Below are 14791 nucleotides of genomic sequence, written 5' to 3' on the forward strand. Positions count from 1 at the left end.
AAGGAGGAAGAAGAGTTGTCCCACGAAGATGCCTCGATCCTTTATACTGCGAAGAAGACGAGAAAACTGGCTTGCGGCGCAGCGCTAGAACTCTGATCGATGCGGACCGATCGAGGAAAGTGGATCGTCACCGATCGGTCTATGGACCGATCAGAATGTGATCGGTCCAACCGATCAGCGCTTTCTCTCGAACTCCGCTATCGTGCTTTGATCGGTCGTGGGGACCGATCGGCCTATCGATCCGTCCCTCACCGATCAGGCTACAGCCTGATCGGTCCAGGAGGAATCTGATCGGTCCTGGACCGATCCCAGGGCGTCCGATCGGTCCGGGGACCGATCAGCCCATCTTGCGCCTCGAACCGATCGGTAAGCCGAAATAGCAATTCAGCACGCCCGATCGGTCACCGGACCGATCGATACCCAACCGTATCACTGGATCGGTCTGCAGACCGATCCAGAGCTTGGTTTTTGCCCAAACCAAGTCCCAAGTCTCCCAAGCCAACATCCGGTCAACCTTGACCTGTTGGTATATCATGCTTAGCATCCGGTCACTCCCTTGACCTGCTAAGACTCTCCACCAAGTGTCCGGTCAATCCCTTTGACCTACTTGGACTTTTCCACACCAGATGTCCGATCATCCCTGATCCATCTGGATTTTCTTCTTCGTGCCAAGTATCCGATCACTCCCTTGACCTACTTGGACTTTTCAACACCAGAAGTCCGATCATCCCTGATCCATCTGGATTTTCCAACACCAGAAGTCCGATCATCCCTGATCCATCTGGATTTTCCCTTGCCTGGTTTCACTCACCAGGACTTTCCAACTGCCTAACATCCCAGTTAGGACTTTCCCACTGCCTGGCTTCACTCACCAGGACTTTCCACACTGCCTAACATCCCAGTTAGGACTTTCCCACTGCCTGGCTTCACTCACCAGGACTTTCCACACTGCCTAACATCCCAGTTAGGACTTTCCCACTGCCTGGCTCCACTCACCAGGACTTTCCACACTGCCTAACATCCCAGTTAGGACTTTCCCACGTGCCAAGCTCCATACTTGGACTTTTCCAGTGCCAAGTCTCCATACTTGGACTTTTCCGTTGCCAAGTCTCCATACTTGGACTTTTTCCGAATCAGGTCAACCAGGTCAACCTTGACCTACGGTTGCACCTACAATCCCCCAAACATCTATTCTTGTCTCACATCAAGAATAGAACTCTCTCACGAGTGTCAAACATCAACATGCAACTCAACTAGGTCAACCTTGACCTAAAGTTGCATCAACAATCTTCCCAAGTCAAACATCAAAATACAACTCGAGTCAAGTCAACTCGAGTCGGGTCAACCTTGACCTAAGGTTGCACCAACAAAAAGCACCTATGCTTATCACTCTTCCATAGTTATGACTTCACCTCCTAAAGTAAACACAAAACCCCGAGGTCGACTTAATATTGACCCTATCCGATTGGATGTCAAAATCCATGCAACCCACAGGGAATAAATTATCTTCCTTGTAAGCTAGCATATAATTTCTTGTACCTCTAAGGTACTTCAATATATACTTTACCGCAGACCAATGTTCTTGTCCAGGGTAACTGTAACACCCACGAAATTATAAGATATGGGTATTATTTTTCGTTAGAGCATAAAAGTAAGAGAAATCAAAAGAAATAATAGAAATAAAAAGAAAGAGAGGTGAAGGTTTGAACCTTGAACCTCTCACAAATAATAGAGTTAAATTGGTGTATGATAACGACTAGAATAATGAATAATAGATGGATAGAAAGGAATGGAAATTATAGTTAAAGGTGAGAAGAAAGAACTAAGTAAAAGAGCAAGAGAAAACCAAGTTGCTTACCTTCTCTTCCTCTTGGTTAAGAGAGGGAGCAAGAAAAAGGCAAATTGCCTTCCTACCCTCTTTTCCTTCTAATTTTTGTGGGAATTAAAGAGGGAAGATATAGAGGAGTTAAGGGGAAATGAATAAGGACATGATTCATTCCCATGATGAATAAATAGGATTTAGAGGAGAAAAGAGAAAGAGAATTACTAATTCTTCTTCTTCCTCCTCCTTTTTCCTTCTCCACCGAAACTTAGAGCTCCTCTCCCTCATTCTCAAAAGTCAAGTTAAGGTTTCCTCCCTAAGAAAACTAATTTCCAAGAAGGAGTCTCAAGGATTATCTCTTACAAGAAGAAGAAAACAAAAAGGGAAAACTAGGAAGAAAAGTTTCTTCTTCCTCCTCACAAGGGTATCATTTTCTTAAGGAACAACAAGCGAAAATATGTAAGTTTCCCCTCACCTGTGGTACAATAGTTCATATGTTCTTCCATGAGGTTAGATTGCTTAAAAACCTAGGAGTTCTTCATGAAACTTTCGGCCAAGACAAAAAAAAAAAGAAAAAGAAAGACCTAGGAAATTTTAAGACCCAACTAGGATATGCTCAATATGTTTCTTGTAACATGTATCTTATGGTAGGGGGTTAATCTATTGTTTCTATGCTGGAATGTTTAGTTAGAACTTAGATTCATGATCCTAGACTCTAGGCCAAGCGTGAATAAAAGAACTAGGTAAGCTTAAGACTCAAACTAAACATGCTTCCTTTGTTTTTATGATATGTACCCTATGATAAGAGAGTTGTTAACATTTCTCATACTTGTATGTTGCTTGGAATTAGGATGTCTCCCTTTCAACTTTCGGCCATGATAAGATTAAGAGCCTAGGAGAACTTTAAACCTAATCTAAGCATGTCATGATGTTTCTTAAGATAAGATATGAAGTTAACATGATATGCTCATGCTTGTATGTTGATTTGAACTTTATTTCATGCTCTTAAACATTCGGCCATGGTAGGATTAAGGGCCTAGGAAAACTTTAAACCTAAACCAAGCATGCCATGATTTTCCTTAAGTCAAGATATGAAGTTAACATGACATGCTCATGCTTGTAGGTTGGTTATAATTTTATTTCATGCTCCATGAACTTTCGGCCACAACAAGTTTATATGCCTAGGAAACCTAGAACTCAAACTAAACATGCTCATGATGTTCTTTGTAATAAATACTATGAAAATGGTTTAGGGTTTGCCATGCTTTTATGCCACATGAAACCTAGTTACATGATTAACAAGTTTCGGCCATGGTAAGTTTATAAGCCTAGGAAACTTAGAACTTAAACTAAACATGCTCATGATGTTCCTTATGATATATGATATGATATTGGTTTAGAGTTCACATGCTTGTATGTTAATTTTAACCAAATGTGATGCTTGATAGGATTCGGCCATGACAAGTTTATAAGCTTAGGAAACCTAGAACCTAAACTAAAATATGCTTATGATGTTCCTCATGATATATGATATGATATTGGTTTAGAGTTCACATGCTTGTATGTTGATTTTTAACCAAATGTAAGGCTTGATAAGATTCGGCCATGGCAAGTTTATAAGCTTAGGAAACCTAGAACCTAAACTAAACATGCTTATGATGTTCCTCATGCTATATGATATGATATTGGTTTAGAGTTCACATGCTTGTATGTTGATTTTTAACCAAATGTAAGGCTTGATAAGATTCGGCCATGGCAAGTTTATAAGCTTATGAATCCTAGAACCTAAAGTAAACATGCTCATGATGTTCCTTATGATATATGATATGATATTGGTTTAAGGTTCACATGCTTATATGTTGATTGTTAACCTAAGTTACAACCATATGTTTCGACCTTTATGTGATATTAGGGTTAGAGACCTAATTATGATCCCCATGTGTCTCACATGCCATGGTTCATGATATGATAAGAACTTGCTATGCTTCTATGTTATTTATGTATGCCCATGATCTATGCATGTTGATAACTCTTATGATGTGTTGTGTGCCCAAATTATGCATGCTATTATGATGAGTTGTGTGCCCAAATTATGCATGCTATTATGATGTGTTGTGTGCCCAAATTATGCATGTTTTTATGATGTGCTATGTGCCCAAATTATGCATGCTATTATGATGAGTTGTGTGCCCAAATTATGCATGTTTTATGATATGTTAAGAAATATGATATGCATGATATGATAAGAATCATGATATGTAAGACATGCTACTTTACTTTATATGGCTTGTACCAAGGGTGGGCTCCATAAGCGCCCCGGGGTCGATGGAATAAGAAACGGGCCTCGTTAGGGATGGGCTCCTAAGTGCCCCTAGGTCGATGGACTAAGAAACAGGCCTAGTATGTATGCCTTGTAGTGTTCAAAACTTGCTACCTTGGACCTGTATAGGACGCGCGCATTTATGTATATGGTACAAGACGGGGCCCTCCTTATGTTGAAATTATGTTTAAGTATGTATATAATAAGTTTTCAAAAGACATGTTGCATATATTTTCATGATACATGTTTTGAATGTCATCTTACATATACTTTATGATTATGCCATGATATGCCATGATACTTATGATTATGTTATATTATGCTAGGATGCACTTTATGATTACGTCATGATATGCCATGATACCTTACGATTATGTTACGATATGCCATGATGTACTTTATGACATGATACAATTTGAGGTTTTTTTTTAATATGACATGATATGATAGCGCGTGCTGTATTGTATGTTTATGAAAGTTACGATATGATGTTTCTATATATGATATGATGAGTTTGACTCCATGCTTTATGCCTTGTGATTATACTATGCTATACATTTTTTTTTGTGAGTAGGAAAGGGTCTTACTGAGCCTTGTGTGCTCATAGCTTACTTTCATTGTACCACAGATAAAGGCAAGGAATGGATGAACTAAGGGAGCAGCAGGAGGGGCTAGAAGGATGTGTGTGGTAGTGGCTCGGCTAAGAGAGAAAGACCTACTTTTATTCAATAAGAATTATGCTTAGTTTGTTATTGTTTCATGACTCCATGACATTTAATCTTGCTTTCTGGTATTATGACTTAAAATCATGTAAAGTATGCTATGTGACCTTTTCTATAAACAAGACTTCCGCTGTTTTAAGTAGAAAAGATTATTAAGATGCAAGTAAGTATGTAATAAGTAAGTAAGTAAAGTAACCCCCGTCCCTTAAGCAGGAGGGGCGGGGCGTTACAGGTTGGTATCAGAGCCAGGTTTTAGCCTTTTCACTACACACATGTCAAGCCTCCATCCTGCCGCTCCAAGTAAGAATCTATATGCTTAATTTAATTCTTTTATGATGCTTTAATATTATGCATGTTTACTTATTCTTTTGATTATGAAAAGTCACAGTTCTAGTTTAAGTATGCATGATGGTAGGATAGGAAGGATAATAATCTTATGTCAGCCTGGATCGGAATAACGATAATTTATTGTCATTAATGAAGATAAGCATGGCTAGGAGACACACTACCCGAGTAGACGAGACAGCGACTCCACCAGATCTGACCCAGGTAGTCACCGACCTCCAGCGTCAGATCACAGAGCAACAACAGCTGATCACGACTTTAATAGGTCAGCAAGGAAATCCTGCCACCCCGCCAGTAAATCAGAATGCAGTGCCCGTCATACCAATAGTTGCACCAGTACCACCGGTAGCCCCTGCCCCAGTGGTCCGACAGGAGACCTACTTGATACAGTGGCTAAGGCTAAAGCCGGAGAACTTCTCGGGTACTTGCGAGCCATGGGACGCCCAGGCCTGGTTCAAGACAGTGGAAAGCATAGTGGAATTACTGGACTGGCCCGTATCAGAAAAGATCAAATGCGTGTCTTTCTGCTTTTCCGGCGACGCAAGAATATGGTGGGAAAGAGTTAAGGCTAAGAGACAAATTAATCTGATGAACTGGACAGACTTTGAGACAGAGTTCTTCCATATGCAAGTGACGAACCGGCATTACGACGAGTTCACCAAGTTCCGGCAAGGTGACTTATCAGTGAACGAAGCAGTAAAGCGCTTCAACCGTCTGGCACGCCTTTGTCCAGAGTTGGTCCATACGGAAAGAGAAAGGGTCAGACTGATGCTGAAGATGCTTCGACCCGAGATAGCACTGAACGTGGCCGGCGGAATTAATAGACCACAGACTACAAATGAACTGGTCAGCAGTGCCCTGATCACAGAACATTATCAAAAAGCGATGAACGAGAATAAGAATCAGGCATGAACAGAAGGACAAAGACCTCCAGGTACCAGAACAGGCTGGAAAGGGACCCCTACTGGAAAAAGGAAACAATGGGACAATGCTAAAGGTGGTCCAGTGAATAAGCAACCGAAATACCCTCAGTGTACTATTTGTGGGAAGCTGCATTCCGGAGTATGCCACAAGGGTACAAGAAAGTACTACAATTGTGGAGGGGAAGGACATCCGGCCAGAGACTGCACTACCCGGTTTCAGGCACCACTCCAGCAGAATAACCAGAACAGGAGTGCCCCCTCACAACTACACCAGATGCAAGCTGCTATTGAAGGAACACCGATTAGCCAAGGGAGATTGGAAGCCCCGCCAGCGACAACGAACGCCAGGATTTTCTCGCTTACCCAAGGAGATGTGGCGAGTGCCTCTACTGTCGTCACAGGTCAGTTACCTACTTTTAGTCAATATGCTAAAGTTTTATCTGATACTGAAGGTGAACCAGTGTTAGAATTTATCGGGAAGCCGAGAGACATTCCGCGTCATTGGATTGAAAATATGTCCGGGCAACTCTCTACACTGACCATAGCACCCACATTATTCGGCAATATATTGGAGAAACAAAACAGTGACCAAAGCCTCCAAAGGATTAAACAAGAGACCTTAGAAGGAAGGAATGACGGATTCCGGATCACGGATAATGGAATATTATACCTCAGGGATCGATTATGTATCCTCGGGGATCCAGAGTTGCGAAGGAAGATACTAGAAGAAGCTCATTCAACGCCCTATGTAATGCATCCGGGATCCATAGAAATGTACCAGGATTTGAAAAAGAAATTCTGGTGGTCCGGTATGAAAAGAGATGTGGCTCAGTATGTCAGTACCTGCCTGACCTGTCAGAGGATTAAAGCAGAACACCAGAGGCCTGGAGGATTACTGCAGCCTGTCCAAAATCCAGAATGGAAATGGGAGGATATCTCTATGGACTTTATTTCAGGATTACCCAAGACAACAAACGGCTATGACGCTATATGGGTAATCGTGGATAGATTAACCAAATCCGTCCATTTTCTAGCAATCAAGATGACCTATTCAATTGAGCAACTGGATCAATTATATGTCAAGGAAATTATTAGACTACATGGGATTCCTAAGACCATTATTTCAGACAGAGATGGTCATTTTGTTTCACATTTTTGGGAATGTGTCCAGAAGGCTCTTGGTACGAAGCTATTATTCAGTACTGCCTTCCACCCTCAGACCGACGGACAAACGGAAAGGGTTAACCAAGTATTAGAAGACATGTTACGGACTTGTGCATTAGACTTCAAAGGGAGCTGGTGCTGATCTTTATGCCTAGCGGAATTCACCTACAACAATAGTTACCAGGCTACTATTGGGATGGCGCCCTACGAGGCTCTGTACGGGAGAAAATGTAGATCCCCTATATGTTGGTACGAAGGCGGTGAAAAGAAAGAGATGGGATTTCAGAACGAGTTCATCGATAACACCACCCGTGCTATACAGAACATCCGCCAACGAATAGAAACTGCTTAGAGTCGACAGAAGAATTATGCGGATAAGCGACGAAGGCCATTGGAATTCAGTGTCGGAGACTCAGTATTCCTCAAAGTAGCTCCTATGAAAGGAGTAATGAGGTTCGGTAAGAAGGGAAAGCTAAGCCCGCGCTATGTGGGACCATATCAAGTTCAGAAAAGAATTGGCAAAGTAGCTTACGAAATAGAGCTGACTCAAGAGATGTCAGCCATTCACAACGTTTTCCACATTTCGATGCTAAAGAAATGTATTCGAGCACGGACCAAGTGATCGAACCACGGGAAGTACAAGTGCAAGAGGACCTAACCTACAAGAGTCGACCAATTCAGATATTGGATCGAGACGTCAAAAGACTAAGGAACAAAGAAGTACCCTTAGTAAAGGTCCTGTGGAAAAATCAACGGTACGAAGAAGCCACGTGGGAACGAGAAGATGATATGAAACGGAAGTATTCGTCGCTATTCTAAGTTCGAGGATGAACTTTCTATGACGTATGGGGTACTGTAACACCCACGAAATTATAAGATATGGGTATTATTTTTCGTTAGAGCATAAAAGTAAGAGGAATCAAAAGAAATAATAGAAATAAAAAGAAAGAGAGGTGAAGGTTTGAACCTTGAACCTCCCACAAATAATAGAGTTAAATTGGTGTATGATAACCACTAGAATAATGAATAATAGATGGATAGAAAGGAATGGAAATTATAGTTAAAGGTGAGAAGAAAGAACTAAGTAAAAGAGCAAGAGAAAACCAAGTTGCTTACCTTCTCTTCCTCTTGGTTAAGAGAGGGAGCAAGAAAAAGGCAAACTGCCTTCCTACCCTCTTTTCCTTCTAATTTTCATGGGAATTAAAGAGGGAAGAGATAGAGGAGTTAAGGGGGAATGAATAAGGACATGATTCATTCCCATGATGAATAAATAGGATTTAGAGGAGAAAAGAGAAAGAGAATTGCTAATTCTTCTTTTTCCTCCTTCTTCCTCCTCCTTTTTCCTTCTCCACCGAAACTTAGAGCTCCTCTCCCTCATTCTCAAAAGTCAAGTTAAGGTTTCCTCCCTAAAAAAACAAATTTCCAAGAAGGAGTCTCAAGGATTATCTCTTACAAGAAGAAGAAAATAAAAAGGGAAAACTAGGAAGAAAAGTTTCTTCTTCCTCCTCACAAGGGTATCATTTTCTTAAGGAACAACAAGCGAAAATATGTAAGTTTCCCCTCACCTGTGGTACAATAGTTCATATGTTCTTCCATGAGGTTAGATTGCTTAAAAACCTAGGAGTTCTTCATGAAACTTTCGGCCAAGACAAAAAAAAAAAAAAAAGACCAAGGAAATTTTAAGACCCAACTAGGATATGCTCAATATGTTTCTTGTAACATGTATCTTATGGTAGGGGGTTAATCTATTATTTCTATGCTGGAATGTTTAGTTAGAACTTAGATTCATGATCCTAAACTCTCGGCCAAGCGTGAATAAAAGAACTAGGTAAGCTTAAAACTCAAACTAAACATGCTTCCTTTGTTTTTATGATATGTACCCTATGATAAGAGAGTTGTTAACATTTCTCATACTTGTATGTTGCTTGGAATTAGGATGTCTCCCTTTCAATTTTTGGCCATGATAAGATTAAGAGCCTAGGAGAACTTTAAACCTAATCTAAGCATGTCATGATGTTTCTTAACATAAGATATGAAGTTAACATGATATGCTCATGCTTGTATGTTGATTTGAACTTTATTTCATGCTCATAAACATTCGGCCATGGTAGGATTAAGGGCCTAGGAAAACTTTAAACCTAAACCAAGCATGCCATGATTTTCCTTAAGACAAGATATGAAGTTAACATGACATGCTCATGCCTGTAGGTTGGTTAGAATTTTATTTCATGCTCCATGAACTTTCGGCCACAACAAGTTTATATGCCTAGGAAACCTAGAACTCAAACTAAACATGCTCATGATGTTCTTTGTAATAAATACTATGAAAATGGTTTAGGGTTTGCCATGCTTTTATGCCACATGAAACCTAGTTACATGATTAACAAGTTTCGGCCATGGTAAGTTTATAAGCCTAGGAAACTTAGAACCTAAACTAAACATGCTCATGATGTTCCTTATGATATATGATATGATATTGGTTTAGAGTTCACATGCTTATATGTTGATTTTAACCAAATGTGATGCTTGATAGGATTCGGCCATGACAAGTTTATAAGCTTAGGAAACCTAGAACCTAAACTAAACATGCTTATGATGTTCCTCATGATATATGATATGATATTGGTTTAGAGTTCACATGCTTCTATGTTGAATTTTAACCAAATGTAAGGCTTTATAAGATTCGGCCATGGCATGTTTATAAGCTTAGGAAACCTAGAACCAAAACTAAATATGCTTATGATGTTCCTCATGATATATGATATGATATTGGTTTAGAGTTCACATGCTTGTATGTTGATTTTTAACCAAATGTAAGGCTTGATAAGATTCGGTCATGGCAAGTTTATAAGCTTAGGAAACCTAGAACCTAAACTAAACATGCTCATGATGTTCCTTATGATATATGATATGATATTGGTTTAAGGTTCACATGCTTATATGTTGATTGTTAACCTAAGTTACAACCATATGTTTCGGCCACTATGTGATATTAGGGTTAGAGACCTAATTATGATCCCCATGTGTCTCACATGCCATGCTTCATGATATGATAAGAAATTGCTATGCTTCTATGTTATTTATGTATGCCCATGATCTATGCATGTTGATAACTCTTATGATGTGCTGTGTGCCCAAATTATGCATGCTATTATGATGAGCTGTGTGCCCAAATTATGCATGCTATTATGATGTGTTGTGTGCCCAAATTATGCATGTTTTTATGATGTGCTGTGTGCCCAAATAATGCATGCTATTATGATGAGTTGTGTGACCAAATTATGCATGTTTTATGATATGTTAAGAAATATGATATGCATGATATGATAAGAATCATGATATGTAAGACATGCTACTTTACTTTATATGGATTGTACCAAGGGTGGGCTCCATAAGCGCCCCGGGGTCGATGGATTAAGAAACGGGCCTCGTTAGGGATGGGCTCCTAAGTGCCCCTAGGTCGATGGACTAAGAAACGGACCTAGTATGTATGCCTTGTAGGGCTCAAGACTTGCTACCTTGGACCTACATAGGACGCGCGCATTTATGTATGTGGTACAAGCCGGGGCCCTCCTTATGTTGAAATTATGTTTAAGTATGTATATAATAAGTTTTCAAAAGACATGTTGCATATATTTTCATGATACATGTTTTGAAAGTCATCTTGCATATACTTTATGATTATGCCATGATATGCCATGATACTTATGATTATGTTATAATTTGCTAGGATGCACTTTATGATTACGTCATGATATGCCATGATACCTTACGATTATGTTACGATATGCCATTATGTACTTTATGACATGATACAAGTTGAGGTTTTTTTTTAATATGACATGATATGATAGGGCGTTCTGTATTGTATGTTTATGAAAGTTACGATATGATGTTTCTATATATGATATGATGAGTTTGACTCCATGCTTTATGCCTTGTGATTATACTATGCTATACGTTTTTTTTTTGTGAGTAGGAAAGGGTCTTACTGAGCCTTGTGTGCTCATAGCCTACTTTCCTTATACCACAGATAAAGGCAAGGAATGGATGAACTAAGGGAGCAACAGGAGGGGCAAGAAGGATGTGTGTGGTAGTGGCTCGGCTAAGAGAGAAAGACCTACTTTTATTCAATAAGAATTATGCTTAGTTTATGTTATTGTTTCATGACTCCTTGACATTTAATCATGCTTTCTGGTATTATGACTTAAAATCATGTAAAGTATGTTATGTGACCTTTTCTATAAATAAGACTTCCGCTGTTTTAAGTAGAAAAGATTATTAAGATGCAAGTAAGTATGTAATAAGTAAGTAAGTAAAGTAACCCCCGTCCCTTAAGCAGGAGGGGCGGGGCGTTACAGTTACTTTGATTATCTGCTAACCATGCCCAAGGTAAAACAGATATTCATTCTCATACACAGCATTGCATACATTAGACTTTCTATAGCCGAAGCATAAGGAACTGTCTTCATGTCCTTTATTTCCTTTGATGTCTTCTAAGACATCTCTTTAGATAAAACTACTACATGCCTAAAAGGTAAGAAACCTTTCTTGGAGTTCTGTATGCTAAAACGAGCAAGGATTATGTCTATATATGAAGCTTGAGATAGGCACAACATCCTTTTCTTGCGATCCCTAGATCCCAAGAATATGTGCACATTCTCTTGAGTCCTTCATATCGAATTTGTTTGGACAACCATAACCTTACTTCCGACAACACTTTGATATTGTTTCCAACTACCAAAAATGTTATTTACGTATAGTACAAGAAATACCACCACATTTCCATCACACTTCTTATATACACAAGACTCATCCGATAAATCCATAGGTCCGGATGTTCCAAGACCTTGAAGCTTTGCTTCAGTCCATAGACTGATTGAGCTTACACACAAGATGCTTCTTTATCCTTTACAATGAACCCTACTGGTTAATTTATGTGGATGTTTTCTTCAAGACTTCCATTAAGGAAAACTGTCTTAACATCCACTTGACAAATCTCATAATCCATATGAGCAACAATAGATAAAGGAATCCGGATAGACTTTAAGCATGGCTACCGGTAAAAGGTTTCCCTTTTTCAACAAGCCTTGCTTTGAAAGTATACACCTTCCTATCTTTCCTTTCTTTTCTATTGTAGACCTAATGGCTTTTACACCATTTGGTGATTTTTCAAGCTCCCAGACTTTATTAGAATACATATATTCTAATTCTTTATTCATTACTCTTTGCCAAGATGCTACATCTTTATCTTGGAGCGCATCGTCATATGTCCGGGGATCAAGTTCATGTCCACCAGGGATCAAGTCCAAAGACTCTCTCAAAGCATGAATCTTTTAGGTTGTCGAATAACCCTCCCACTACGACGAGACACTTTCTGTAATTGTGTATCATTTGTGATACGTGTTACAGTTTCTTGTGATATCTCATCTTGTACAGTTGGTACTAGATTAGACATATCCTTTATTATTTTCTTAAGAACAAATTTACTTATGGGCTTATGGTTCATAGTATAGTCCTTTTCTAAAATCGGGCATTGGTGCCAACAATGACCTTTCGATTTTAAGGACTATAAACCTCTTTTCGTTTTGGTAGGATAACTCACAAACAAGTGAACTCATGTTCAACTTATCAGTGTCTCTTATGTGCTAGACCACCCAAATCCGAATATGCTTCAGACTAGGCTTACACCCATTGTGCAATTCTATGGGAGTAGAGAGTTCTGACTTAGAAGGTACTATGTTCACTTTCGTTTTCAGTGTATATCCTTAAAATAAATTTGGTAATTTTCTGAATAACTCATCATCTATCTAATTATTCCATAAGAGTCTTATACATTCTTTCTACTACACCATTCTGTTGGGGTGTACTAGGTGTAGTTAGTTGGGATTGAGTCCCGACTTCTGATAAGTGACTCATAAACTCTCCTAAGAGGTGCTCGCCACTACGATCTCACCGTAGTGTCTTGATACTTTTACTTTGACGTAACTCCACATCAGCCTAGTACTCTTTGAACTAATCAAATCACTTAGACTTGTGGCGTGTTAAGTAAATGTATCCTTATCTTGAATAGTCGTCTATAAAAGAGACGAAATATTCGAAACAACCTCTTGCCTGGATAGTCAAAGGTCTAAACAAATCAGAATGAACCAATTCCAACATATCTTTGGCTTCATACCCCTTAGACTTAAAAGCTTCTTGGTTATTTTTCCTTCCAAGTAAGACTCGCAGGTTGGAAAGATTTCCACTACCAATGAACCCAAGAGTTCATTAGTTATTATCCTTTGAATCCTACTCAAGTTAATATAACCTAGCCTTAGATGCCAAAAATATGATTGGTTCATTTCCGAAGGTTACTTTCTCTTATTAAAGTTAGAAAATGTGTTATTAATTTACATTTATTGCATCGTGGGAGTTATTGAATTATAAATTGTCAACCAACATACCAGAATAGATAACTTCCCTATTTTTCTTGATAACAAGTTTGTTATCAAAATAGACAGAATATCTATTCTTTAATAGTTTAGAAACCGAAATCAGATTCTTTCTAAACTTAGTACGTAAAGATAATTTCTGAAAATCCAAATTTTATTCCTCTCGGAGGATAAACACCTCCCACTGTAACAGCTACTACTTTTGCAGCATTGCCCATATTGACGGTGATTTTCCTTTCATTTAGTTGGCAAGTTTCCTGGAACCCCTACAATAAATTACAAACATGATCAGTGGTTCCCGTATCTACACACCAGGTACCGGTAGATAATACCACTAAACATGTATCAACTAATGAATAAAATACACCTATATTATTCTTAGTTCTAAGAGGGCAGTTTACCTTAATGTCCAAGTCCTATTTCCAATAATTATAATTGGGACTACTAAGTTTTTTCTATAGTATAACAACTAGGGGATTGACAAACATTTTAAATCCTAAGAATCACAAAAATATTTGGTCAAGACCAACTCCTTAAAATCCCCATGAATTTTGTATGCCACGATAGTGTGAACGTATACAAAATCAAAGAAGATATTTTATCTATTAATTTTATTATCTCGTCAACTTTACTTTATGACGAATAAAATTAATAGTTGATCTGTCTTTGATCAAATATTTGGTCAAAACTTTGAATTTTAAAATAATATTGATTCCTTAAAACAATATCATTTAAATTCACCAACAACTCAAATACCTTGAATTTTGCATGCCACGATAGTGTGGACGTATACAAAATTGAACATTTGTAAGAGGAGGGTTTTACCCATTAATTATCTTGTCAATAAATCTTTATGACAAATAAAATTACCTCAAACACCGTGAATTTTGTATGTCACGATAGTGTGGACGTATACAAAATCAAACATTTGTAAGAGGGGTTTTTAATTTTATTATCTTGTCAACTTATTTATTTGACAAATTAATAGTTGGTTTTCTTCGGTCACACAAATAATAGCAGTGACTCCAATGGGGAGGATACTATTAGACGTGCCTAAGTGT

The sequence above is a fragment of the Zingiber officinale genome, chromosome 2B (genome assembly GCF_018446385.1).
Source record: "Zingiber officinale cultivar Zhangliang chromosome 2B, Zo_v1.1, whole genome shotgun sequence".
NCBI classification, from domain to species: Eukaryota; Viridiplantae; Streptophyta; class Magnoliopsida; order Zingiberales; family Zingiberaceae; genus Zingiber; species Zingiber officinale.